Genomic DNA, 27,955 nt, shown 5'->3' on the forward strand with positions numbered 1-27,955 from the left:
GCTCACACACACACACACACACACACACACACACACACACAGAGTGAAGACACTGAATTTCACACATTTTATATCAGGTATGTATAAATGTGCATCGCATTGCAGTGAGAGTATAAAGGTCAGGTGGGATTCAGATTTATTTTACAGGCAGCTCTGGTGAACTGACTTTGTTTCAGGGGATTGAAGGAATACTAAGCCTCACAGCTGTACAAGCAGCTAACAGGATGTAGTGTATGTGAATGTCTTGGTTGGCACATAAGAGAAGGACCTGCCACCATCGCTTCACTTCCTCACAGTGTCCCCGCTCGGTCCAGTCCACTCAGGTCTGCCCCCCCCGAGCAGTTTGAATATAATTTACCAAAATGTTGAATATATGTTTTGGAGTGTTCAGTGTGTTGGTGCAGTACACTACAATATATTTGATCTAATTTAATTTGGGCTAATTTATTTTTATTTACTGAATATATGTTTTGAGTTTTCAGTAGGTTGTGGAAGTACGCTAATCGTCTTTATTTTGATCTAATATATTTATATACATTTTTATATTAAATATTTAATTGCATGTATTCACATATTATATATTATTTCATTTATTCATCTCATTTTTTAACATTTATTATTTTATTTGTTTTTCAGTTGAATTGTATTTAAAGTTCAAGAAAGTTCACTTTTAAAAAGACTTTTTTTTTTTTTTTTTTGATAAATATGTGGTGTTTCCAAAGTCATTGAGTAATTGTGTTAGATAATTATCTTACGATTGATCAAAATAATCGTGATTACGTTTTTGCCAAAATGGAGCAGCCCTAGTATCTGCACCTTACAACCTGGGATGGCTCAGTCTGAGGAAGCTGCTGTTAACATCAGTAAATGAGATTCATGACAGCTCTGTGACAGAACACAGACTCCCTGACTTTCCGCTTTGCTACACAAAGGTGACTGTTGCTGCTGCACATTCGTCCAATATAAACATCATTTCTCCCACCACTGATTCACGTTCACTCGATACAACTGACTGTTACTCTCATGGCATCATGTTCGACAAATCTCTGACCTGCCTGTTGTGACCTGTGACACTTGACACTTGCACATCTGGAAACAGCCTCCAGGTACGAGGAGGAGCAGCACATCTGGCACCAGCTTTCATGAAGTGGACACAGTCTGTGTCAGCAGGACTAGAGGGTATCAAAACAATTCATTATTTGGAGGATAATATTGACACTGTTATTGTTGACAGATTTTTACTTTCGACACAGATGCACAATGAAAGTGAGGCAGTCTTGATTTCTGCGGTCTTTAAGTGTAGTGTGTGTGTGTGTGTGTGTGTGTGTGTGTGTGTGTGTTTGCTGCCCTGTTGCTGTGTTGTACAGTCAAAGACAGAGACATAATAATGAGCAGAGTGTTGAACCAATCTTCATGTCTGTGCAGACAATGGGTGTCATCTGGCAGCGGGAGAATGTGTATTGAATATAGAGAAATGTAAGGTAATTAGGTCAGAGGGAAATGCAATTGATGGTCACATGTGGCAGCGAAGCATATGCCTGCAACTCTTCAGCTGTGAATAACTCATGTCAAGGTTGAGATGAATCATTATGAATTTGAGAGGCGGACACAGGGATCTCTGGGAGCTTCTGCAGCGAGACAGAAAATACAGCTGAGGCATTATTCTCTCCTGCCTGGAGCCGACTTCACAACACACTGACTTCTAGAGACACACAGGAAACTGGCTTCTCCCTCTCACCATTATACATCAGAGAAATCAAATAGACGGCATGAGAAGTGACTGTTAAGAAAACAGTTTGATTTATTTAGTTCAAATGTTCGGACTTTACGTTATTTCTGATTTAACATATACATATGAAATGGGTTCATTAGTCGGACACAGGGCTTAAGGATTATAACCACACTTTGCCTGTGTCAGTAGGACTGCTCTTCATTTTCTAGTTGACCACAAAAGAAATAGCTGTTCAAATTAAGTCTGATTAAGATTGTAATTGGCAGCAGTGTTCTGAAATTACCGTTTGACCGGTGTCGGCCCAGAACAGGGCTGAGCGACGTGCAACAAATATTACATTACAATTATTTTGGTAGATTTTCTGAAACGAGTTTCAGTGTGAATGATTGTTTTTGCATTTTATTTTCATTGAAAAAAAAAACTAAAAATGATGATGATGTGATTTTTGTTAAAAGTCAAAAGTTCCCCTTAGGTCTGTAGATCTCTGCAGCGCCACAGTCATTCATTTATCTGCTGTGACACATTTTTACCTTCATCAAAAACATCGCAGGTGCTGTGATTTGGATACTGCACTCGGCCATATTGAGATTTCAATAATATTTTTGGATTATTATTAACTGTGCAGCTCTGGTGTTAATTGCGAGTGTACAGACAGGCAGAAGAACATCAACATTAGTTCTGCTCAACACGCTGAACTTTTAGGTAGTTTTAAAAATGAGACGTCTGGCTACTGAACGTGAAAAAAAAAAGAAAAAAAAGAAAATCTAGTAACCTGTAAGAGGATGATTTTGTGTTGGTTTTAATGTGCCAAAGATTATATGTAAGATCTGTGCAGCACTTAGTAACAGGTGCTTTCTTAATCTGTCATTTTGCGCCTCTTTATGAGAATGCAGTTCTTTGCACATATTGATCCGGTGTTAAATATTCATCACAGGCTCCAGACTCGGTGATTAGTGATGCTGTAAGTGAACTATTCTTTCTCTGGGTGACAACCGTGGGCTTTGAATCCTCATTACGGCATCTCCCCTGTGTTCCTGCCGGATTCATGAAGATTTATCCTGAGAGGAAGAGGAGAGACCTCACAGTCAGATTCAGTGTGGCAATATTATTTAGCACTTGTGCTCGGTGCAGTAACAATGAAATACACTGTTTAAGAAAACGCAGAGCAGATAATGAATCTTGTGTGTGTGTGTGTGTGTGTGTGTGTGTGTGTGTGTGTGTGTGTGTGTTGAACGGCTGGATCTGAACACTGTCACGGTCGGTTATTTGGTTTGCCTACTTAAAATGCGCCAAAGGACCAAAGTATGCTAATTGTAATGATAAGTTCCCTGCAATTTTGTCTCTGAGGATGAGATAATTTTCTCAAACGCAGCGCCCTTCAGATAATTCTGTGGATGGAGTGTCTCATCTCAGCTGAAGTACAGGGGTCATTAAGTGTTGTTGTGGGGAGCTAACAGTGGGGATGGACCTAAGCCCCCCCCCCTTCCCATCCCCCTCTGCTCCTCCCCCACCATCACTTCTCCACATACAGTCAGGTCTTCTGTTGCGGTGCCTGTGCTGCTACAGCTACTTGGGTGTAGCACAAAGCAAGGCACAATTTTTTTTGCAATTTTCTATATTTGGATTTTAACAAGATCCTAAAAGAGTAATTCACACAGAACCTTATATAAGAATGTCACAAAAATTGTCTTACCTTTTCCATTAGGGCAAGTTTTTTCAAGATACTACCATTGCCAAACCACTCCACTGCGTTACCACTAATAAGGCCCTTATAACAAAGGCAAACAACAAAGACATGTTGGTGCCATGAGTGCCATCAATTCATAAAGAGAATGTATTTTTCCTTGGGTGAGGGAGTATTTATTGCACCTCCAGCCTGGGGAGTGGAGTGCAGAGCGCTCTGCTAGAGGCCCAAATGGATTTTCAACTATGGACCCTAAACCTTTCAAACCACAACGCTGCTGAATAGCAGTTAGAGGTTGCCATGCCAACGCCATCTAGAGGGACATTTCAGCTGCATCAGAGAGAAAGCTTGGCCAGATGTCTTCAACAATTTGCTCTGAAAAGATTCACCATCCGCCATGCTCATTAGAGAACAGCAATCAGAGGAACAGGGACGTATGTGGCTTTCCTGTCTGGATGGCACGTCTCTCCATCTCTCTCCCACCTTTAGAAAAAAGAGAAGATGGCTGCTAGAACACGGCAGCGCTCTCAGATGTGCAGCCTGTTTCACCGGCAGTATATTTTCTAAAATATTTATGTCTTATTTCTGCATCTGTGACATGCCCAGTTCAGTGTGCAGCTGACACACTCTGGCAGTGCAGGGAGGCATCTGGCCAACACAGAAGACAGCAAGCAACTTTGTGAATTATTAATGGTATAAATCAACACCTGTGGTGTGGCTGACAGTTTGCAGAGGCAGGGAGCTTGCTACTGCTACCGGCCCTGGGAAAGCTCTCTGACCAGCCGGGCCAGCAGCTAACGCTAGCCCTCCCCGCCCACCGTGGAGTCAATTAACATGCAGACTACACCAGAAATACTGGAATTTACAATCAGACATGCACTCTCTCTCTCCTGTAACCAACACTACCATAAAACCCTCAAAGCTCCTCATGGCTGCCAATTTTGACCAGTTCTTACTTTTTTTTTTCAGCAAATTGTGAAAAGATTCCTGTTTCCTTACTGACATTCATTTGAACATTCTCTCTGATCAGGAAATATCTTAAAAATGTGATAAGATAAAAACGTCTTTATCTTTTGTGCAGGAAGATTAAATGTGTTAGTTTTGGCTTTGATTGTCGTATCAGTTTTTCACATTACTATTTAGAAACATTTGAAATGTTTGAATCTTACTTGTCACCTGTTTTTCCTTTGCAACATATGCAACATATATTGTAACAAGTTCTCCAGCATAAACGGCTGTATACGTCCCTGCGCTCGGATACGATCCGTAGGAGCATACCTGTAGCCGGAACACCGAACCTTTATCATCATGGTAACAATAATACAACCTGTTGGACTGAACCAGCAGTGTTTGACTCTGCCTGTTATCCGTCTGAAGGATCCTGAAACCACAGCAAACCCAGACATGGACTCTTCAGCTCTCCTAAAGGTGTTGCAGACACAGAGAAGACAGCGATGTTACAGCTGCTACTGAAGCTCTGGTCTCAAGTCTCTACCAGTCCACTCAGTCTGTGTTTCACTGTAAATTACCGAACTTTAAAAATACGTGTAACTCGTTGCTTCCACCCCTGTGTAGATCTGTCGTAGAAACATGGAACTACATTTGCATATTCAGAGGTTCTGGGTTTTTTTAATTATGAATGAATCATGAAGAAAGTAATTTGACAACATCAGACACAGAGAAGCAGCGAATGGCCTAAGTCCAATTAGTAAATGAACTTCACCTTTTCCCAATATCAGCCAAACGAACCTGGCTGCTAAGCTCAAACATCTTTCACACTGAAAAAGACAAAGGTGTTAAAAGTTATAACACAACTTTGTGCAGGCACTATCACCATGCTGTGCAACCAGAGTGGCTGTGGAGGTTTTGTAATGTCTTTCACCAAATCACAGAGGATATTATCAAAGCTCCCCTTTGCATATTTTTTTGCTATAATTCATCCATTACTGACCACTAGCTCTCCAGGCTAATGTTACACATTAGCTGTGTCCCAGTTCAGAGGCCGGACACGATCTAACAAGGTGTGGCTCGCTGTGCTTCCCCAGCTGTACCCGCCCTTACCGTAATGTCACATAGCATGCCTCCTGTCGCCTAGCAACCTTAACAACACATAACTCTCTTTTCAAAAATTTTGAGGTTTTAAGGCCCTTGGTTATAACAGTTACCTAATAACCTATTAACCTAATACTTACATTTACAAGTGTAATCCTCAGGCTCTCTGTCTATGTTGTTTGCGTTCATCACACAATGAATCTTGGGATATGTTGCACCACGAAGGATCCACCTGTTGGAGCCTTCATAGGCCAGGAAAATACGAACGCATGTGAACGAACCTTTGAAATGGGACAGTCTAGTCACGCAATCAATCAGTCTTCAAATGCAGCATCTGAAGGATGGCGCCGCTGAATTGTGACACAGCTATTGGCTGCAGTGTCTCTTTTCCTGCTTCCAAGAATGCACTGCATATCTGCGTGCTACACAACACAACACGCATCAACTCACATTCGGAAGGACAGAATTTTCTTATTCTGTTTTTAAACAATCCAACATCAAAACTTTATGCAAACAGTCCATCAGGCTGCTGGACCTGACCTCAGACTCACACTTCAGCCTCTGCCCTGGTGTGTGTGCAGTGACCTGTGATCTGAACACACACATGTAGTGATACATGTAGCACTGCAGGCCATCATCCTCTGGAATAAGCTGTGTGTGGGTGGGGGGTGTGTGTGTGTGTGTGTGTGGGGTGTACAGGAAGCGCTCACGTTTAATGGGGCTCTTCGTGGGTTCTGCTGCCGCTTTTATGTGCGGAGAATGTGGCAGCAGGGATGTGCGCATTAAAACAACGCAGCACAGACTGAAACGGACTGCTCAATAAAACACAGCGCTCCACACACAGACAGACGTTGGCAGTAAAGTTGATCAGGAAGCACTCCGGCTCTGCAGAGCGACAGCCACGGTCTGACTGTGGTGATGCTGCGGAGTGAAGGATGGCTCCGGAGCCCAGCTCTGACGTGAGGCTGACTTCAGTTTCCCAGTCCTCGTCCTGCTGGACTGCAGGAAGCAGCCACACTCCCCCTGTGGGCATCCTCACACAGCCTCTGATAAATCACAGTCACTGATATGATCCTCCATAACTTCAGACGTTAGACAGCACCGCAGCCAAGTGTTTGTTTACTGTCGCCCAAACTGACTGACCTTACACGACTGCAGTTTGCCTTTTTTCTCTTTTTTTTTTTTTTACACAACAAAAGAAATTAGTTTGATTTTCTGTGAAATTTTGGTTTTTTTTGTTTTGTTTTTTTTGAGGACGTCGGAGGAAAACGTCAGAATCTGTCGAGCTGCTCTTCTGTAGGTTAGAGATGTGGACTGTGATGTGAATGGTGAAATGAAGCACATGTTTTAATTTCTACTTTATTAAACCTTGGTCTTATTTCATTCCTCTCACTTTAAGCTAAATCCCCTGGTTTTAACCTGTAGCACTTTCTTTCCGTGAAGAAACACACAGTCTGTAACTTCTGCCTCTAGGGGTCTCTCTATCAAACAGCAAAAGACAACATTTGGTGACATAGGGAAGTAGTGCTGAGATTGCCGCTAACCTTTATTTTGATTGTTTCTTTAATAACTTATGAACCAGATGTTCAAAGCGTATCTTAAAAATATGACTTAAAACTGGATAAAAGTCCAACTTGATTCTTCTGTCAAAAACAACACTGACACATGATCATAGAGGATATGATGTCACTGGCAGGTCACTAAATGAAACAGACATTTTCAGACATTGTAATGTGGAAAAGTTACAGATTATAACTTTAAAAGCCACAAAACAGATGCAGGAAAAAGCAGTGCTCGCAGTTGTGTTTAGAAAATCTTGTTATTAATTGATGAAAGTGAAAAGGATCGAAAGAATGTGAATTAAGACTGAATCAAAGTCAGGCAACATGGCGTGAACAGGGATTGGGAACTGGGAAACTGAGTGAACTTAAAGAGAAGCTGACAGCACTGATTTCAGAGAGCTACATCTCCACTCACGAGTTCAGGGTGACTCTGATATTGTGTCACTGTGTGGATACATCTGATGTTATACATGTGGTCTAGCTGAATGATGTGAAGCACTTGCTACTCATAGTCACCCCACACAGCTGACAAAACCAAGAGAAATGTAAAGAGCCGGACTGAACAGATCAATGATAAAGACATTCACTGATACTGATGTCACAGCTTCTCCTTTTATCAGCGGGATCAAAGAACGTGAAGAAGTGTGGAGATCAGTTTTTGTCCAGGACAAAGCCTGAAGAGCACAAACCGAGCTGATGTTCAGAGACAGAACATGTGACCGTACAACACATCTCTCTGCTCACCTGAGACCCTAAGAGTGGGCGCTGTTTCTGCAGGCTGCCAATGGACATCAGACCACAGTCGACACAGGCCTATGTCCCTTCACGTGATCCATTCACATCGGTGCATTATTAGCACAAAACAATTTGCTCCAGTTTGCCTGAAATGCATCAGGAGACCGAAAACCATCATTTAAAACTTGTCTGCCTCCGCCACTCAGACTAGTTTCAGGTTACAAAATATGAATCATATGTGAAAATTTGTCATAACTGCTGTGAAGTCTCTAAAAAGTGTTTTGTGAGGTCACACTGACCTTGACCTTTGACCACAAAAATCTGATCTAATCTATGAATGTTTGTGCCAAATTTCAAGTTTTCAAGTTCAAGACATTACTGAGATATCGTGTCCTCGAGAATGGGACGGACATGCGGATGGACGGACACCCTGAAAACAATAAGATGTTATTATAGTAATAAACCTTGGATTAAAACATGAGACCAAATGTAGCCTATTAATGACTTCATACATATATACTAGCCAGCCACCGTCTAATAATAGTGATGAGGTAGCGTGTTAAGACCCCCCCCCCCCACCCCCCCCCCCAACTGTTGACTTTCCTCTACGGACTTGTTTCTAATCAAGCCTTTGTTTCAGCTCTGCTGAGATAAGAGTCTGAATAAATTGTCAGCTCCTGCTGTTTATCAGCTCCAGTGTTTCGCTCCACGTGTTTGTCAGCACATCATTAGGGGCCGGCAGACAGCTAATTAGTTGTTTATACAGTAAGCTGATTAGAAGTTGGATTTGCATTGTGTTGCACTATGGGATCCATGCAGAGATGCTGAGCTCTCAGCTGGAGCTTTGAAACTCATTTCCTCCTCTCATTCTGTTACCGAAAGCAAAACTGAAGAAAGTTATGAGGCAGTGACAGATCAGTGACGGAGGCAGCCCTGGCTCAGTGAGAGAGTTTCCCACACACAGAGAAATAGGAGTATCATTTTTGTACCCAAAGGTACATTTTTCTGAAAAGGTGCTGAAATGGTCCTTAGGGTGATAACTGTGGAGCTTTGCTGAATTTTAAAGGTACAAAGTCATTGCTGACAGCAGAGGGAACATTATTGTGCTTTTAACAAGATGGAGGTTCAGGCAGATGATGCTGCAAATCACAGATCACAAAATCTTGATTTAAATAGAGAGTTGGGTTTGTTGTAATACAATAGGCGACAATTTCCATCCAAGTCTTGGTGTCAGAATAAAAGTATCAGCTTCATTAACAACACAGCTGGGTGTGTATTTCAGTGATTTCAGCTCATCCTTACATTGTTGGAATGGTTTTAATAATGTTGTAGGGTCTTGGGTCAGGCTTACAAAGCAAGTGTTGAACTGAATCTAATACAGCATGTGAGTTATGAATTTGTATTTTGTAAGTGCACTTTTACTGAACCTTGTTCCTGTTTTGTGTCTGAAACCAAAATGAAATTTCTCTTGGTTGCACTCAGTGGTCAGAGAATGGCTCCTCAGGTCTTGTGCTTCAGCTTAATGTTGAAAAGCTGCTTTTTCTGCTGGAACAAATCAGTTCTATCAGAGCAATACATTGATATGGACTGAAGATGAAGGTACAAAATAACATGTTGCTCCAACTGCACTTCATACGGTTTCATTTCTGGGGGCGCCTCAGTGGCTCACCTGGTAGAGCGTGTATCACATGGGTTTAGTCCTCGCTGCAGTGGTCATGGGTTTGAGTCTGACCTGTGGCCCTTTGCTGCATGTCACTCCTTCTCTCCCTCCCTGACTTTCCTGTCTCTTTCACACTGCACATATTTAAAATAAAGGCAAAAATACCAACAACAAAAAAAATAAGATACCAATTCTGCACCTTTCTAGTGGCTATATTTGTACCAGGACATAAAAGTACATTTATGTCACTAGGGGTACAGAAATGTTCCTTTAGAGGTACAGAAAAGAAGGTACAGAAATGTGACTATGTTCAAAGGTACAGTGCTGTACCCTGCTACAGCCTTTGTACCTTTTTAGGTCCATTCCTGTACTTTCATTTCTTAGTGTGCAGCAAGAAGTTGATCTGCCCCTTTATTCTTTGACTGGCCTTTGAATCACTGTGTTTCCTTGTGTGAAGCTTGTTCCTCTTTTCAAATCCTCATTTTTAGATTTGAGACATCTCCATTAACAAGTCACAGGCTGCTCTCGATTTTGTTTGGCAATGCTGTGAATGCACCCATGAAGTCAGATCACATGCTGCAGGTTGGATGATTGAAACTCTAAAGAATGTAATTATCCTTTCAATGTACGTAAGTCACTGTTGGCTGCTAACTGTGGTAGTTTTTATGAGGTTTACAGATGAACATGTTCTTCCCGACTTGTTTTAAACTGTTGAATACTGGGTTAGCATGTTGGCTCGGTTGCTTGCTAGCTTGTTTTGTTTGTTGTAAGGTTTGTGATTCAACTCTTGCAGAGCAAAGGTTTCAAGTGTCGGCCTACTGCTGAGAGTTGGATAATAATAAATGTGAAGGTAAGACAATACAATGAATGGGAGCCTGACTATATGTTAGTCAAACACTAAATGCTCGCTATCGGCACTATTTTATTTTGCTAGCATCTTTGTTAGCATCACACGCTGTGTTGTTCAGGTACAACAGACGATAATATGACGCAACATGTTCAACTGTTGAAGGGGTAACTCACAGTGGGCGTGGTTAACCTTGTTACTGACATCACTTCCTCTTACTAGTAAAGAAGAGTAAAGTGTGATAAACTGATAAGACATAGCAGCAGTAAATAATCTGAACTAATTCAACTTAGAATCATACTTTTATCTATAAAGTTCAGTCTGGATTTGTCAGTAGGGAAAATTGTAGGCTACCAATTAGTTCTTAGTGTTCAGGCAGCAATGGTTAATGTAATTCATTAGAAAAAAGTGAGTCAGTTATAAATTACTAATGATGATACATTTATTTACATTCTTGCAATCTTGCGATCAGTTTTTCATAATTTCATAATTAATTACGCATGTACAACATAGTATACACTGCACTTATTTTAAATCAGATTTCGACAGAGGAACATAGTGTATGGTGTGATTTCTGTCTTTCACTTAGATCATCACTGAAAATGTCCTGGAAAAGTCCTGGAATTATGAAGTAATTAATATAATTAATAATAGTTTCAAATTTCAAAATCTGAAGAAGATAAATGCGCCACACTAGCTACTACATGGACAGTGTGGTGAGACTGTTTTAGCAGCAGGTTGCTGCCATTTTTCTGTTAAATATCACATGTGTCATAAGTATCAGATAGTGGCAGGGAGTGAGGATGGTCATGCTTTTTGGAAAACTGGTAGCAAAGAACCATTTCAAGCTCTCTTACACACCCATTGTGAAACCAGGTATATCTGTGTGGAAAGCTGACATCCTGCCTACAAAGCTCTGACTGAGTGTTTTTCTTGGAAACGACTGCAGTGAGCACAGCCCCTGACCTGTTGGCCCCACTGGACAAGGTCTTTTTTCGGTATCAGATCAAAACCAGGTTTTATGTTCTTGTCTTCTGTTGTTAAAACTTAACTTAACTTTCTTTATAAATCCAAGGACTTCAGTAAACCTTGACTCAGTGTGTGAACCTCCAGCATTAAATTAAAACCGAATTCAAATAACCCAAAGACACATCATCCACACAACTTCGGAAGTGCATCACAACAAGCCTTCCTGCCACTACCTCAACTTTTCAGCATTTCTGATGTGGCCTGTGTTGTGTTCAGCTAGCGGGGGCTGCTTTTATTGATTTGTTCTCCTGCTAAGCTAATCAGGCCTGCCGTTTATGGGCCGGGGAGGCACATACAGACACTTAGAGCGCCCCAGAGACGGCAGTTTAGAGCCAAGTTGTCCACAGTGAAAGCAAGAGATAAGATTTTATTACACCTCCCAAACCTTAAATAAACCAGAGCCCCATAAAAGCTGGAATGCAGCGACACAAATTCATTCGCTGTGTGTCAGTCAGGTGCTGTCTCAGTCTGCCTCTAAATATGACGGACTGCCCTGTGACAGATGTACTCTACTCCTGCACCCCCTCCACCCATGCATGAGCAATGAGACATACAGTAGCTGCTGAGCAGGAACCAGAGTCATTTCCTGGCTTAAACAGTATGTGCAACTGTTATGTAGCATCTCAATGTCTTTTATATAAGTCAAATATATTCTATGGCCAAATGAGACATGATTAACTGATCTGTTTTTAAAGGGAAACTTCAGTGATTTATTATTGGACTTTGATGAAGTTGGGAAACTTGCAAGAGCAAGCTTTCCTAAGGCGAAAAGAGGCCCCTGATGGCCCCTTATATTAGCTCATTTTGCAATAACACAGATTTTTGATGGTAAGATTATAGTCTGACTAATAATCAGTTTCACAGTTTCACGATTATTATGCATTAATTTATTTAACATGTACTGTATGTATTAAATCACATGAGCATTCTTTAGAGATTTTAATGTGTTATGTATCGCTGCCTTTTGAAACAGAAATGATACAGCAACCAAATACTACAGTACAGATTAATAAATAAAGAATAAAAGAAAGTATTTCGCTCCCTTTGGAATTAAATATAAACGACCTTTTCTCTGTAAACATCCATGTCAGTATTTCCCTTTTAAACAAATCAAATGGAGTCAAAGGCTGCAGGACCTGTCTCTGCAGGGCTCTTTTGATCAAATATATCACAAAAGTATTTTTAGATTTTTTAAATTCATTTTTAATTATTTATTTTTTAATAATTAATCTAATTGTACATGTGGCCTGAGAAAGTCCTGTCTATTATTGTTTATGTTGGTTTGTTTGCAGTTTTAGTAAAAATTAAAGAGAGAAATGGAGAACATCTCTTATGCAGTGTTAATGAATGAAATGCAATTAATTAAAACCCATTGTATAGCACTGTTTTGAAGTGTTAAGTTAGACTTTCACAACTGGCACACAGTATTTACCTGCCATACCTAGCGTTTATTCTACACAGATGGGAGGAAGAAACATGGTGCAATGTTAAATGGTCACAGTGTCTGAAGCCCCAGAGGTGATTACATGATGACTTCAGGCATTTCTTCGGTGGATACAAAGTATTATATTGTATTATATGCTTGATCCCTCTGCCATTGTTAAGCTAATGTAAAGTTAGCGTAGCCTCCATGTCTCCCTTTTCACTTGTGCACCACTGGTGTAACTGTGTTTTCATTCCATGCAGCTTGCACCAAAAATAATGTATTGGCATAATGTCTCTTTTTAAAGTGAAAACAGGCACTGCCAAGATGGCAACGGTGGAGCAGCTCACTCTGAGCTTTGGAAAAACTGTGGGTGATGTCATAAAGGCTAGGTCCATCTTTATTTACAGTCTATGGCTGTACAGTACTTTTCATGATGCATTATGGGATACTATGAGTCCACTATATAGAGTATAATAATTCTCACTATACATACGGGCACCACTACAAAATGGTGAACTCACTTCTACTAAGTGGACTATAGAGGAAGTAGTGAGTGATTTTAATCACCAATGACATCATCAGGATTACTTCCAGCAGAGCCAGAGAGGACAGTATACAGCTGTTTTCACAGGCCACGTACAAACCAACACTAAACACTGTACTCACAAATACAAACTATTCACTAGTTAATAGTAAAATGTAAATTTCAAAGTGAAAATTTCAGAGTAAAAGCAGTGGTTAACATTTAGTCTCTATAATGACATATTAAGTAGAATTTGTCATATAACAACTATAAATATAACATTTAAAGTTTTCCATTTTAAAAAAGCAGATAGTGACTGAAAGGATATAAGAGCAACTTAATGTTCACTTTATTACCTCTAACATCATAAAGTTGTTTATAAGGCATCTGGGCATATTTGTGTCTCTAGATACCATCTCATGTGTGAACTGGGGTGGGGGGGGGGGGGGGTGAACCCGTCTCAGCTGACCAGGAAGAGAGCTGGCACTGGGAGTTTGCACAACATGATTGATGCCTTTGTCTTTACTGGTGGCTGCAACCTGTCGCCTCAATTGTTTCATTAGCATCAAACAAACAGAGGAGACAACTGGAGCAGCACAATGAAGTGTGTGGAGTGACTGATCCCTGAATGCTGACTCCTCAGGTCTTATCCTGGTCAAACATTAACTCAGAGTCAGTCCACTGCAGATGAGCTGTGATAGCAAACACACACAGACACACAATCACAGTGATGAGCACTTGCCTCTGAAGACGGAGACACTTGTGTCCACATCACAGACTGAAGTCTTAACCTTCACTAGAGGAACAGTCAGGGGACAGTCACAGTCCTTATGGCACAGAGATCCTGTTTGTCAGTGGTCCAGACTACCAGTGGTGACCAACCAGCAGCTTGCCAGTTTGCTAACTTTGTGTTAGCTGTGGCAGTTGTGTGTAAGCTAGCTAATGTCAGCTCATTTGGTTCAGGGACAGAGAGACACATGGAGGTTCTACTCAGTAAGTCAAGTTGATGTCACTGTGAACTTGAAATCAGTGATATTTAAAGTTAAAATCAATAACTTTAAGATGTCTAGAAATGACTAGATCTATGTTCTATATCTTGTTGAGTTGTGTTCTTAAATTTTTCCCAAATGTTTCCATCAATTCTCAAACCAGAGAAATCTGTGATTATTATCAAGGAAACAAGTACGTGTCATTTGGTCTCCTGTCAATGACATCATATCCTCTATGTGCATGTGTCATTGTTTTGGTTTCCTTGCCAGAAACTCAAAATGTATCTGGTTTTAAACAATTTTAACACCTTGGTGGTTTTCAACTCTATATTTGAACCAGATGAAGGATTTTAGTCGTCGGACGTCTGGATCTGAAGTTATCAGAGAAACAAGCTGAGGAAATGTTAGACAGCTCAGCTCCCAGCTGCTGCAGACGTCCTGTCCTGTGTCACTGAACAGCATCGATGAATGGTCCCACACTATTTCATGACATCACCCAACGCTGTCTTTTGTTATTGTTTTGATTGAGAGACCTAGAGGCAGAAGTTACAGACTGTTTTTAATATCAAAGCTTGATCTTGTCGCAAATACGTTTCCCACAAATGTGTTTGCTGTGGCAGATGACCTGTATATAAATGTCATTTCAGGAGACAGGAGCATGGATGTGCACAGCAAATTCAATGTCTACCTCCTTATTAGGTGGAGAAGGGTTCAACCTCTGGGACCATGATTGTTCTCAGTGTCATGACGAGGTGGTCTTTAGATTTTGACGTTTCTCAAAGTTGATGTAAATGTGTTGTTTGGAGCACAAGAGGAAAGGTCAGAGGTCACCACAGCTGTTAGTGTGGACAGTAGTTTCACAGTGTTGGATGACTGACCGCTGCTCCTTGAAGTGTGTAGGATCAGACCAACACACTGTGTCTCTGGGTCCTGGCTCAGTTTTTATCAGTGACAGTGAAAACAGGCTGCACATACAGGGATTATCTTTTCACAATAAAATGTTGACAATAATCTGTTTAGGTTTGATGTTCTGATCAGATTAGAGATGCAAAGACTGAGATTAAAGCTCTGATATGTCACAATCAGGTTTAAAGAACACATTAAGAATATACGGACTGTATGTCACACAGCGTATATGGGTAATATAGAGTAAAGGATATTGTAATTTAAAGATCAAGACCAGACCAGCGCACACTGAATATTCTGTGACAACAACAGGAAACAGCTGTTGGTCTGTTGCTGAGCTGTTTTACATGTAAATTTGCTTAATATTTATTATTTCCTGATATAGTGATTAAACTGTGTGAAAAAAATATATAGTTCAACCACAAACAAATAATTCTTGCACAATGTTGTGACCTACAATACGTGTCTAAACTGAGGATGTTTGTTGTTTCCTGGCAAAGACAAACTATAGAAAATAAGGATGTCATCATCATCTGTAAATGAGCAGAACAGTGAACATGATAATAATAAACACATCTGAGTGCAACCCTGTCTCATATTTAATTATGTTTGTATTTTATCAGCCTTGGGTGATATCCAAAATTCAATATCTCGATACAATCCAGCCCAAATATCACAATACACAATATTATTGCAGGGACGATTTATTTATCACATGACAAGGTACAATGTACAGTAAAGCAGTGAAATTAGGGTTGGACTCAGTAGCACAGACAAAAATCCAATATTTGAAAAATATCATATATGGTGAGAAATATTGCAATATTCAATATTATCAAATGTCAGTCAAGTAAGGAATTAAAGGAATTTCTTCAAATTTGGCACAAACGTTCGCTTGGACTCAAGGACAAACTGATTTGATTTTGGTGGTCAAAGGTCAAGGTCACACTGAACTCACATAACACTTTTTAGCCATTAGACAAAATTTCACACAAATGCTTAATTTCTTGTATGACTCTGGATAAACAGGGATGTAATCTGGAACTAGTCTGCGTGGCGGAGGCAGACGACCACGAGGAGGTGATTCTAGTTTACAAAATGTTTTTCGTTAATTATGTTGTGGTGACAAACATAATCACTGGCTGGATCATGTTCAGGCACAGCTTTACCAGCAGGAGGTTGGTTAGGGACTTTCTGCACAGACGACCCGTGGACTCAAATTTTACAAGAGGACACCAAAGTGAGTCCTTTTGTAAAGTTGTTTGCTAGCCAATGCCCTAATCCAAAACCACTACAAAGCAGTCTGGCCGACAAACAACATACAGTACTTTGTTGTTTAGTTGGGAGGAAGCTACAGCTCTGGTAAAACACAGGGCAGTTCAGGAGAGAGACCAGGAGCAGCTATAAACTGTTGTATTAAAGCACCGTCAGACTGGTTGTTATAATGATAATAATAACAGTGATACTTACACTGCAGGTGATAATAATAATAATAAGGATAATAATGAAGACAATAATAAAATGAATGATGATGATGAGGAGTAGTGTCAGAATGAGGACAGAGAGGAGAAGAAGAAACTACAGGAGACAGGAACGAGCAGGTAGAAACCATCAGACTGGAAAGATGAAGCGTGGATGTCATCGTGGGTCTCATTTGTGTTCCGGTACAAGCTGCAGGTTGTTCTGAAGCTGCACTCCGACCTGCAGCTTGTACTTTGTAGTTTTACTGCCTTTGATTAACCAGAGCCTGTCACCAGCTGATCAAAGTGTCTGTGTGTGGCTGTGTTTGTGTGTGTGTGTGTGTGAGAGTGTGCGTATGGAGAACAATAACTTGTTTAGGTGTCTCCACAGTGTCGTCAGTGGTCTGCATTCTACCTCCATGTTTAAAGCGGAACTCTGCAATGTCACCATGAACTACAAAGTGTGTCTGTGGATCAGCACGTACAAAAAGATTTCCAAAATACTACATAAAAACAATATTTTGGAATGGACATTGGATGATGCTGAAATATAACCGTTATTATGTCAAACTGATTTGTATAGTCATATAAACTTAATAAACCTAAACACCACTTACAAAGTCATCATTCTTGGCCATTTCAAAATTGAGCTTTCAAAGGCCACGCCCTTCACACCGTGATTTCCAACCAACGTGAAATTTGAAGTCCAGCTCAGTGTGATCACCATAAAGCCTCTTAGACCATAAAAGACTGCCATGATGGATTTTCTGCCATTTTGAATTCTTTGAAACAAAACATTCTGGGCACCTCCTCCTCAGATCGTCTGTAGATCATCAGGGGACCGACTCTATCAACAGCTGTATAAAACTTGTTGATATGTTCCTTAGTTTTCAATATACTGACCCATAAACTTTATAAGGGGCAGGACTCGGCCATAACTCATTAACCATTTGTCTAATCATCATAAATCTTGGTAGATATTTTCAGAACATGCTCGGGAATAGGACTATACCAAAAACATGTACCAGGTGAATCTTACCAAATTTGGTGACAATGATCTGGGGACAAGTGTTAACCAAAATCTGAAGTGACATATTGATTGATGTGTGTGGGCGTGTCTTACTCATTATCATGTGCAACGTCATGCCTTTGCTCAATTTGCTGCGAGCTGGAACAAGCCACAGACATGAAACTTGGAACCATAACTGGAAATGATGCTTCCCATGAAATATGATCCGAATCACCCTGATGGTAGCGCGGCAATTAACAGTCAAAACAGTGAAAGATTTGCAAGCCTCTTGGACCATTAAAGTCCGCCATTTAGAATTTTTTAGCCATTTTGAATTTAAAAAAAAAAAAAAGGTCTGATTGCTAATGGAGATCAGATACTAGATAGATACTATCTTATCAAATGTCATGTAAATTTTGTTGATATGTTATTCGGTTTTAAATATATTGACCAATGAACTTCATAGGGGGCGGGGCTGTTTGGGAACACGTCTATGAAAACATTATGAGCCTGACCCATCGGGGGAACCACAAATACCAAAAACCTGGTGGACAGAATTTCACCAGTTTAGGTGAACATACTCTGGGAGCCAGTATTAACCAAAATCTGGTTAATCTAAGTGACATATTGATTGGTAGATGTGGGCGTGGCCTATTAAGTATTTCCTCATAACTCAAGATACCATTGAACAATCCTGATTAAACTCGCTGGAGACGTCCTGAGACGTCCTGAGCGTACACACTGAGGGTTCTTCAAATCTGATGAAAGGGGGGGACACATGGCAACGCTGCAGACTTTGTGGTGAAGAAACAAGTGTGTGACTCATCTCACTCCTTCTTTAGATGAATTTCATTAGCTGAAGTGACTTTACTCGGCTGAAACCTGCTCGTTGCTGCTCAAGGCTTGAATTTTGGCTGGATTGAGCTGCTTCCTTCTGTTGAGCGTAAATAAAAGGGCTGGAACCTGGTTTCATTTCAAAAGTGCCCATGCATCCACTAAAGCAATGTATCAACATTGTAGTGTACTTACAAGATCTTTCACATTCCTCAAATATATTTAATCAAATTACCAAACAGCAAAACATACAGTTTCTGCCCCTAACACCGTGTTAGGGTTAGAATACATATATGTGTGTGTGTGTGTGTGTGTGTGTTTCTTCTCTCATAGCACTGAAACTCAGGTAATAATCCTCATTATCATAAAATATGTTGATGATGCATAAGATGTGTCGTAATATGTGTGAAAACATGAACGTGTTGTGCAGCACTGTCTCCTGACCACAACACAACCTGTGTGCAGAAACTACTTTTCCAGACTAGCTAACATTATAGCTCCCCCCACTGCTCCCTCACCACTACAGCACTCAGTGTGACTCAGGCGTCTTCGTGTTGTGTGGTGATGGAGGGTGGATGATGGTGATAAATTGAACATTAAGGTGAGAATGTATTTTCCTGTTTTTTAGATCAGCTGATCTGATCCTGATCCTCTAATGACTGAAACAATTATGTAACTTAAAAAAACTGGATGATGAAACGATGTAGTTACAACCTGATGCCATATGTTCCTTCATTTACTTAAACACAAACCTCAGATCATTTACATACATTGACACACAATTCATCAATTAATCTGGAAAACACAGATTAGACAATGATTAAACATTTTTTGTTGCAAACCTGACGGCAAGAGAGTACAGAGGACAAGAAGCTCAAACAGCTTGTTGAGCTGATTAAATGCAGTTTGTTTTCATCTGCTCATCAGGAGAAAGTTTGTTGTCAGTGTGACGTTTGGTTTGACTCAGTGAGGACTTATTCTCCTCCTGACTCTGGTACAGCGCCTCCACTGACAGCTCACACAGTAATCACCTCGACAGCGTGACATCCTTGGCGAGCCAATAACGCCCCCCCCGGCCATTTCCCCCTCCACCCCATCCCACCCCACCCCCCCCCCCCCTGTGTCCCCATAGCAATAGGGCCTGTTTTGGGCAACTCTTTTATTGGCTTGCAAATACCCAGCACTCACACAGAGGGTAATATGCAGCAAAATAAAGAGGAGAGAAACTCAAGCTCTGGGGTATGTGAAACTATTGTCAGGCTCAGACAATGGAAAACCAACATTGGCTAGAAGGGGAAATTTGAGTCTCCAATCTGTTCAACTTTATGTGCTGATAAGAGACGGGGCTCTGCTGGCGCTTTAGCCACCACAGAATACAGTAAACACAAACTGTGAGCCAGAGTAGGTCAATGAGAGTCTTCCCTGCCTCGGGCTTAACATGACACTTAAGTACTACTACAAGGGGAGAAAGAAAAGGCAAGGCTGCACACATTACAAACTGCCTCTATTCTCTGCTCCTAGGCTGAAATGTCAGAGCCATTCTTTCAGAGCACAGGGAAGGGGTGGGGTGGAGGTGGGCCAGACAAAAGCCGGCGGATTCTATGGTGATTTGTTGCATTTTCATTATAACTACTTTGATTGTGCAGGGGAGGTAATCATGGATCTAAACAGGACCTGAAAGTAACTGTTTTCCAAGTGTGTAACTCGAAACGCTACCTCTCTCTCTCTCTCTCTCTCTATCTCTCTCTCTCTGCCCCCCTCCCTCCCTGACAAACGAAGCAGTGTTTTCTGCATGATAATCCCACCTGCTGACAAATCAAAGACTGTTTCAAACATACACTTAGAGCCCATAAAGGAATCAATCCCAACACAGGCAGCAGAGGGACTCGCCGTCTCTCTGCCTCCGTCTCTACCTGCTCCTGCGTTTACTGACATTTATCAGATAAGACGAGCGGCATCACATCAGATGCTAATGTTCAAATTAAAAAAAAAAAAAAATGAATCAGCTTTCATTTCGACAGGTTACGGTTTCTTTCTGCTGTATTTCATTGTCTAACTCCTCAAAGAAGCTTTTGATTATAATTGTTATTTACATTGTTTGAATCTGCAGTGACCGACGTGTGCTCACAGTGTGAGGCGGCAGCAAAAGCACAAGTGGTTCCCGGACCTCCGTCATCGCTCCCCTCACTATGAAAACAAGTGTTCTGCTGCAAATTCCTTCATTAGCAGAGCTGAAAATCTCACAATACCAGTGATTAATTGAAGGAGACGTTTCTTTTAATAACCAGGATCTCTTAGCTGCACTTTCACACGGCATAACTACGTCTTTAATTTCCCGTGTGTCACTTTTCAATGATAACACAACTCTGACAACAAGAAAAAGCTTCAGTAGATGGAAAATATTTACTGCACATAAGGAAGAAAAATACATTCAAACACCAGTAATGGTTGTATCCATGAAGTATAATATATGTGGTAAAGCACACAGACACGTTTCAGTCTCAGTCTGCTGCTTTATTCCCTGACCTCCAGAGGCTGGGAGAAAAAAAGGTCCTGCTATATTCTGGTGGCGTGTCATACATTGTACACGATCACAACAAATAGAAGGTGCACAAAGAGCGGGAGCGGAGGGAGGGGACATTTGAACCGAGACAGGGCTTGTCATGCGATTGGACCAGGTCCATTTCAGCCAGATAACAATGCCAGGTTGGGAGACATTTTGCCTGTCAGGCCACTTAGGCTGAGCAGACAAAGAGGTGAAACAAATCCTGCAGAGGCTACAAAGCTGCAATCCCTCCCAGGCCAGACAGCCTGAGCCTCCTCCCTCCGCTCTCTGCTGGCAGCCGCCACTCGATTAAATAGCTGCTGTTAATTATACCTGGATTGTGAGGCGTTCGGGCCCCGTGGTTAGCAGCTATCCATCAACCCCCCCCCCACCACCACACCGGCCCCCACCCACCATTATTCAGAGGGCTAGGTTGAGCCTGCACAGTGGACAGGACTGAAGCGACTGACTGACTGAAGGTCTCTCCTTCTCTATCATCTGATTCCTCCGATTTATTTGTAAACAGCTGCTGCTTTTAATTAGTGTATAAAGACGTATAATTAGCCGCACAGCAATTAATAGTGAACCAGCGCATGTATACCCATATATACACACATGTATGTATACGTTTAGTCACACAGTCTAAGAACAAAGCCAGACTGAGCATGTGACACTCAAATTATTAGGAACAGCAGAAACAGCTGGAGAGTGTAAACAAAGATCCACAAGCTGTGTCTGAAGAATTCACTACACTCACAGTAACCAAGAACATTTACACCAAATCCTTTTGACAAAACACAATAACTTTATTGATCTGGCCGACATCATTCACACTGGAATTGTGTGAATGATGTTATGTGCATGTTGTATTAGTTTATTATTGTATTTATGGTTTGTGAGTTACAATGATGAGTTTTAGTATTATGATTATGATTATGATTATGATTATGATTATTATGATGCTGATGATGATGATTACTATTATTGTTATTGTTATTATTATTATTATTATTATTATTATTATTATCATCATCATTGTTATTATTATTATTATTATTATTAATATTATCCCCCTTTTGCCCCGGTCCATTACAATGAAGTAAAGACAACCTTCCGTGTTTGTCATTATGTGTGTGTGTGTGTGTGTGTGTGTGTGTGTGTGTGTGTGTGTGTGTGTGTGTGTGTGTGTGTGTGTGTGTGTTTTTTTTTTCTTTCTGTTACAGATTTTTGGGAAATTAAAACCATGTTCCATTTCCCTTAAATAATGAATGAAATAAATAAATACAGCAGGTTGCAGGTTCTAGAGGACTCATTTATTTGTACAGCACATTATCTAACACAGAGCTCATACACATAAAAGCGGTGAACCACCTGAATCACTGATCACAGTTTCTGCTCACTGTTGAACTGTTGTTGAGTCCCTCCTCACGTCACCTCCTCCTCCTCCTCCTCCTCCTCCTCCTCCTCCCTCTCCAGCTGAACATATTGTATGTTACACAAACATGATCAAACTCCTGTATCTTTAAATAAGGTGTAAAAACCAGATATTAATACGAGGCACCCATCCCTCAAACACTGCGCTCATTAAAAAGAACAGAATTTTTTAAAAAACAACCACAACAACAACAACAATACCTTTCTTTCCCAGCGTTCAGTGCTGGCCGGCACTCTCGTGATTGAGGCCCGGCTTTGTTTAATTAATTTCAGGCTTGATGGAATGACTGGGGCTTATGCCTCTGGCACCGGGCTGACACACCGGCCCTTTAAGCCTCAAACTCATTGCCATAATGTGCTCGGAGGAAAACCCTGCAGAGAGAGGAGGAACCGGCAGGCTCTCGATCTTATCATCGCCACAGCCACTCCTTCCTGATTTAGACCCTGGTAAGGCGACACCGGCGCTGTGGAGATCAGGCTGTGGGTGTCTCTGTTTTGTCATTGATTAATATGCAAAGTGTAGGTTGATCTATGCATGCGTACAAAAAATACAAACACACGCACACCTATGGTTTGACTGTTGCTCATAAGTCTTCATCATTTCATATCGCACACAGCTTCAGCCTGAAACTGGTCAGTGAGCAGGTGAGATGGTCAAACGCTACAGACAGTGATGTAAAGAGAGTGAAACCGGTTCATGACCATCTTCATGTGTTATTCTGTTCATTTCACTTCATCATGGAATCAGACACAGTAAACTTCAAGATTTAAGAAACATTATTTTTCCCCGGGGGGCAATTTAAAGGGCACATAGAGAAGAACAACACACAAAATACACAAAAAAGAACACACAACCAGTGTGAAAAACAACAACCACATGAAGAAACAACATCCGTGCAAAACAACAATAATGAGAATGACAATAAAGTGGGAGAATGATATGACTACATAACTGTGCACGTAAATACTGACGAGTAATAATAATCCGTAATCCATCAGAACAAACAGGAGTTTATATAATGTAACACAACTGACTGGACACGATGTCAACTTTTTGAAGCAAGTTCCAAGACTTTGCACACAGGTGGTTATCAGATGAAAACGCAGTTTCCCTCTAAAAACCCATTTTGAAATTCAGCCGTGAAACTCTGCACGTGGCTGCGGACAGACGTCAGCAGGTTAGTGACGGTAGTTTGTGGTCAATTCGCTAAAATGTGACAGAAATGCTTTTTTTCCTTTAATCCTTTGAAACTCAGTGATACTATTCGTGTCACAAACCGTATTCAGTCATAGTTAACACACTGCTGGACTCAGCATGGCTCACTGTCTCTGCTGAAGGTCTCAGGACAAAAAACAGATTAAGAATTCACCCAAGTATCTTTATTTCACACTATTCATCACTATCTATCAGAGCTGCACAGTTAATCAGGGTATAATTGAAATCGCAATATGGCCAAATCAGGTAAAATCACAACACCTGAAAACCTGCCACAGTCAAAAAAACCCAAATCATTTTAAACAGCCCAACACTTTGACCACTGAAGCAGCTTCACTCACTGTGAAAATGACAACACTCAGGATAACAAAGACTGAGAATGACCACAATAATTGAAACAAGCACCAGAACTGAAAATAGATTAAAAAAAAAAAAATACAGTCATCTCTGCTTTATGAAACTTTGTGGGTTTTTGCAGGAGCAACAGTCAGTGACACGTCTAATCACCTGATAGACGAGTATCAGTCCGTGGGGAGTCAGCGATATATCAGTGTATGACAATGTCTGAGTCCAAAGTATGAGAGCACAGCAGGTCCTGTGACATGTTGTACCGACTGTGTCTTCATTTATTCAGCCTCTGCTGTTCTTCCCACTCAGACCTGTGAAGTGTCCTTTGTCTGACTGAGAGGATCCACAGCATGTGTGTCTTGTGTAAAAAAAAAACGCTTCTCGGAGCTGTGGCTCAGATCCAGGCGCTCTCTGTGCGTCGCCGGCCTTCTCTGTGCAACAACATATTAATATGAAGCAGAAGCTCCTTTTTTAAGTGATAAAATGAGATGGGCAGTTCTAGCTGGCAGAAATGGGCAGAAAATGCTATAAATATGCATTCCATTACATTTGGGAGAATTTAATTCAGGGCAAATAATTTGAGAGATGAGCCAGTGCTGAAACGATGGTCTTAATGGACAGGTGTCCACTTAAAATCTCTGGCAAAGCTAAGACTAATGGATTGCTTTATATGCAGCACATTCAGAGAATGGAAAAGGGATTGGGAGAGCTTAAGCGCCTGAAGCACCCTGCATCCACAGATTTCTGCATAAATACACTGCTTTAATTTCCACAACTCGTGCGTTTGTCAGACGTAACCTTTTCCAGCTCCGTATTTCAGGACAATGAAAATTAACCTGACTGTCACATGGGTCAGAGGCACACACAGAGGACTGAGGCACGACGCAGAGATGACCAGTCCGTCACACCTTGTGTTTGCAATGGAAGAGATTATTCTAGATGGTTATTACACTTTATTCTAATGTTTTTTTTTTTTTTCCTGATTTAAACCAAGAATTCACCTGGTTGCATTTGTGAAGAAACATTAGTTATTTCACATTATATAAACTAGAATTTCTTCTTTAAAAAAAACTTAAAGGACAACATCAATTTTATTTACTATAGATTGTTTATATATCTACTGTTTTCCTCTATTCCTCTAAGTCGGTGTAATATAATGTCGCAGACTTCTGAAATCACTCCGCTCTGAGAGAGGCTCCTCACAACAGCAACGTACCAGTGATGAGACTGAAAGCAGACGTGGCATTCACTGTGAGATTCATTAAGTCCAAGATGAAGAATGGAGAGAAACAGCTGCTTGGAAACTTTAAATATCAGAACACAGCAAACAGCTCCCTCTGAATATATTAATAATGGGCTAAAACAAGCAACAACACCGGTATTGTCTTTTAATTAAATACATTTTCCAGGTTAAAATGAAACACAAAAGAAAGTGGAAGCATGTAGGTAAAGATGTGGACTGAAAATGAGGCTTTCCTGGGCACCTGGGTGTGTAATCTATGTAGAAAATCCAAGGCACTCACCAACGCTACGACCTTCATACCTGTTTGTGAAGCCTCACTATAAAACAAAACACTTGCTGCACTGAATGTAAATTGTGAGGTATGGTTTCATTGAAGACGTAGATTTTAAAAACAGATCACAAACATTGCATATATCATATAGTCATATAGTCATATAGTCATATATCATATAGTCATATAGACATACAGTCTCATAGTCAGCTGACCACTGTAGTTGTCAACAAATGTTACTCAAACAGGAGGAAATAGTGCATTTGTTTGGGACTATTTTCAGTGGCGGATTAATTCACATTTGGTGCTGTGGTTGAGTATAAGTAGTCACCACTTTTTAAAATGTTATATTAGTTTTTTTACCCATAATTCCAAGTTGATAATTTAGGTTAATTATAAATCAGATTAAACCAGCTTGATGAATTCATTTTGCATTTACAAAGAGCAGCACACAATTCATGCTGACCGGTGCCGCACCACGGCGGTCTGCATGTAACATGGTGGATCTATGAGGCCTCTTTCAACAGAGTTCAGCTTTGTTTCAACAGGAGACTCGGTCATCTGTGCATTTTGCTGTGAAACTATATCCAAGAGAAGAGTTGAGAGAAACAGCTGCCCGGAAACTTTAAATATCAAAACCAAGCAAACAGCTGAATGTATTAATAATGGGCTCAAACAAGCAACAACGCCGGTATTGTCCTTTAAATAAACACATTAAAATGAAACACAAAAGTAAGTGTAAGTGTGCAGGTGAAGATGTGGACTGAGAGTCAGATCTTCCACCTGTTGGCAGGTGAGGAAGGATAGAGCAGGAAGCCTTCTCTGACCCGGGTGTACCTGGGTGTATGAATCATAAGCCTCGCCACAGCACACTTACCTGTAGGCCTACAGTACAGAGTGTGTGTATTGGGTCTGGTCTTAGTGACTCCTGATGTCGACTGGAGGTCTGAGGAGAAACTGATGAGCGATCACCATCACCAACACAGACCTGATGTGTGTTTCCCACAGTGTATAGTGCACATGTGTCAGTGGCAGACAGCTGGATGCAGAGTGCTGCCGCCGCCTCATGCTCGTCTCTGTTGCATCTCTGTGTTTAACACTGACTCTAAAAAGCACCACACCGCACGTGCACTAAATAAAAATGTTAATACAACCCACAACATTTTTAAAAAGAATTAAAAAGTGAGGTTATCTCATGGTGTCATCTAGTGGTCATGATGTCTAACTGCAAAAAAAAATCACATTTAAATAAAGTTTAAAAGTCGATAATAAAATGATCATTCCACACGTCCGCCCTGCTGTCGCTGCAGGGTCGGTGATGACTGTGCAGAGGGAAGAAGTAAATGAAGCCCGTGGAAACAGCTGTTTAGTCTTTGTTCATTGGTCATGGGATCTGATCTTCATCTAAGTCCCTCCGATGATTCCTTTAAGCCTTCAGCTGTGACTCTGAGCTTCTTTGTTATTGATCATCTGTGTTGAGCTGTTGGAGTCATCTCAGCTGGACGTCCACTAGAGAGAGGCCACAGAAGTGAATCACGTCAATACACATGGTGTACATACACACCACCAGCCGTCCAAGTTTCAGTGAAGTGAAAACGCAAAATAAGCTGAGACACGTAATGTAACATAAAATGAAATAAAATAATCAACTTGACAGAGCTTCGTTGATTCTAATCATTAGTTTACACAGCAAAATCATAAATGGAATTAATTATGTTTGTGCTCGATGTTTCCTTTAGCATCGTTTAATCTCATTATTTCTTGTGAGGCATTGTGTGAACTGTTTCATACTGCTTTAATATAATCACAGTTTTAGACGCCTGTCTGGATCTTAATTAGGACATCCCAATAAAGTTCCAATAAATGAAGTAAAACAGCATTTCACATTCGCAGTGATTGTACTAAAGTAAACTGATGCATGTTTTTACTTCACTTGCACAATCAGTGAAATTGTTCTTTCTTGTCTTTCTTCTCTGTGTCTGATCACCTGTGGCACAGACTGTTTTTTTTAATGAAAACTGATGGATTAAGGGAGTGTCTTCATCCATTTATGGCTGAATGTGGGAGTGGAAATGAGGCTCGTGCACATGTGCCCCTAATATAAAGGTGAACCATATTTCTGGTTTTGTGCATACACATAGTTTTAGTCATGAATCTACACTGAGTTTTATGCATCTGGACTCCAGGTCTGATAACTCCTGACTCTGGTTAGCTTCTGTTCATGTCATCAATGGAGAACTTCACAGACTGCAGCGACATTGTGAATTTTTGAACAAGAACAACACAATGATTTGTGTTATTAGTTCAAATTCAGATTGTGCTTGTTCGTTATTGAAACTTAGACGAAGATCTGATCATACTTTAGGACAAATTTATAAATGAAGATAATTCTAAGAAATGAAGGAATGGACCTGCAAAGTACGAAGGCTTTGTCGCTGCAGCTGTAGCCT

Source organism: Seriola aureovittata, chromosome 5 (assembly GCF_021018895.1).
Source record: "Seriola aureovittata isolate HTS-2021-v1 ecotype China chromosome 5, ASM2101889v1, whole genome shotgun sequence".
Lineage (NCBI taxonomy): Eukaryota > Metazoa > Chordata > Actinopteri > Carangiformes > Carangidae > Seriola > Seriola aureovittata.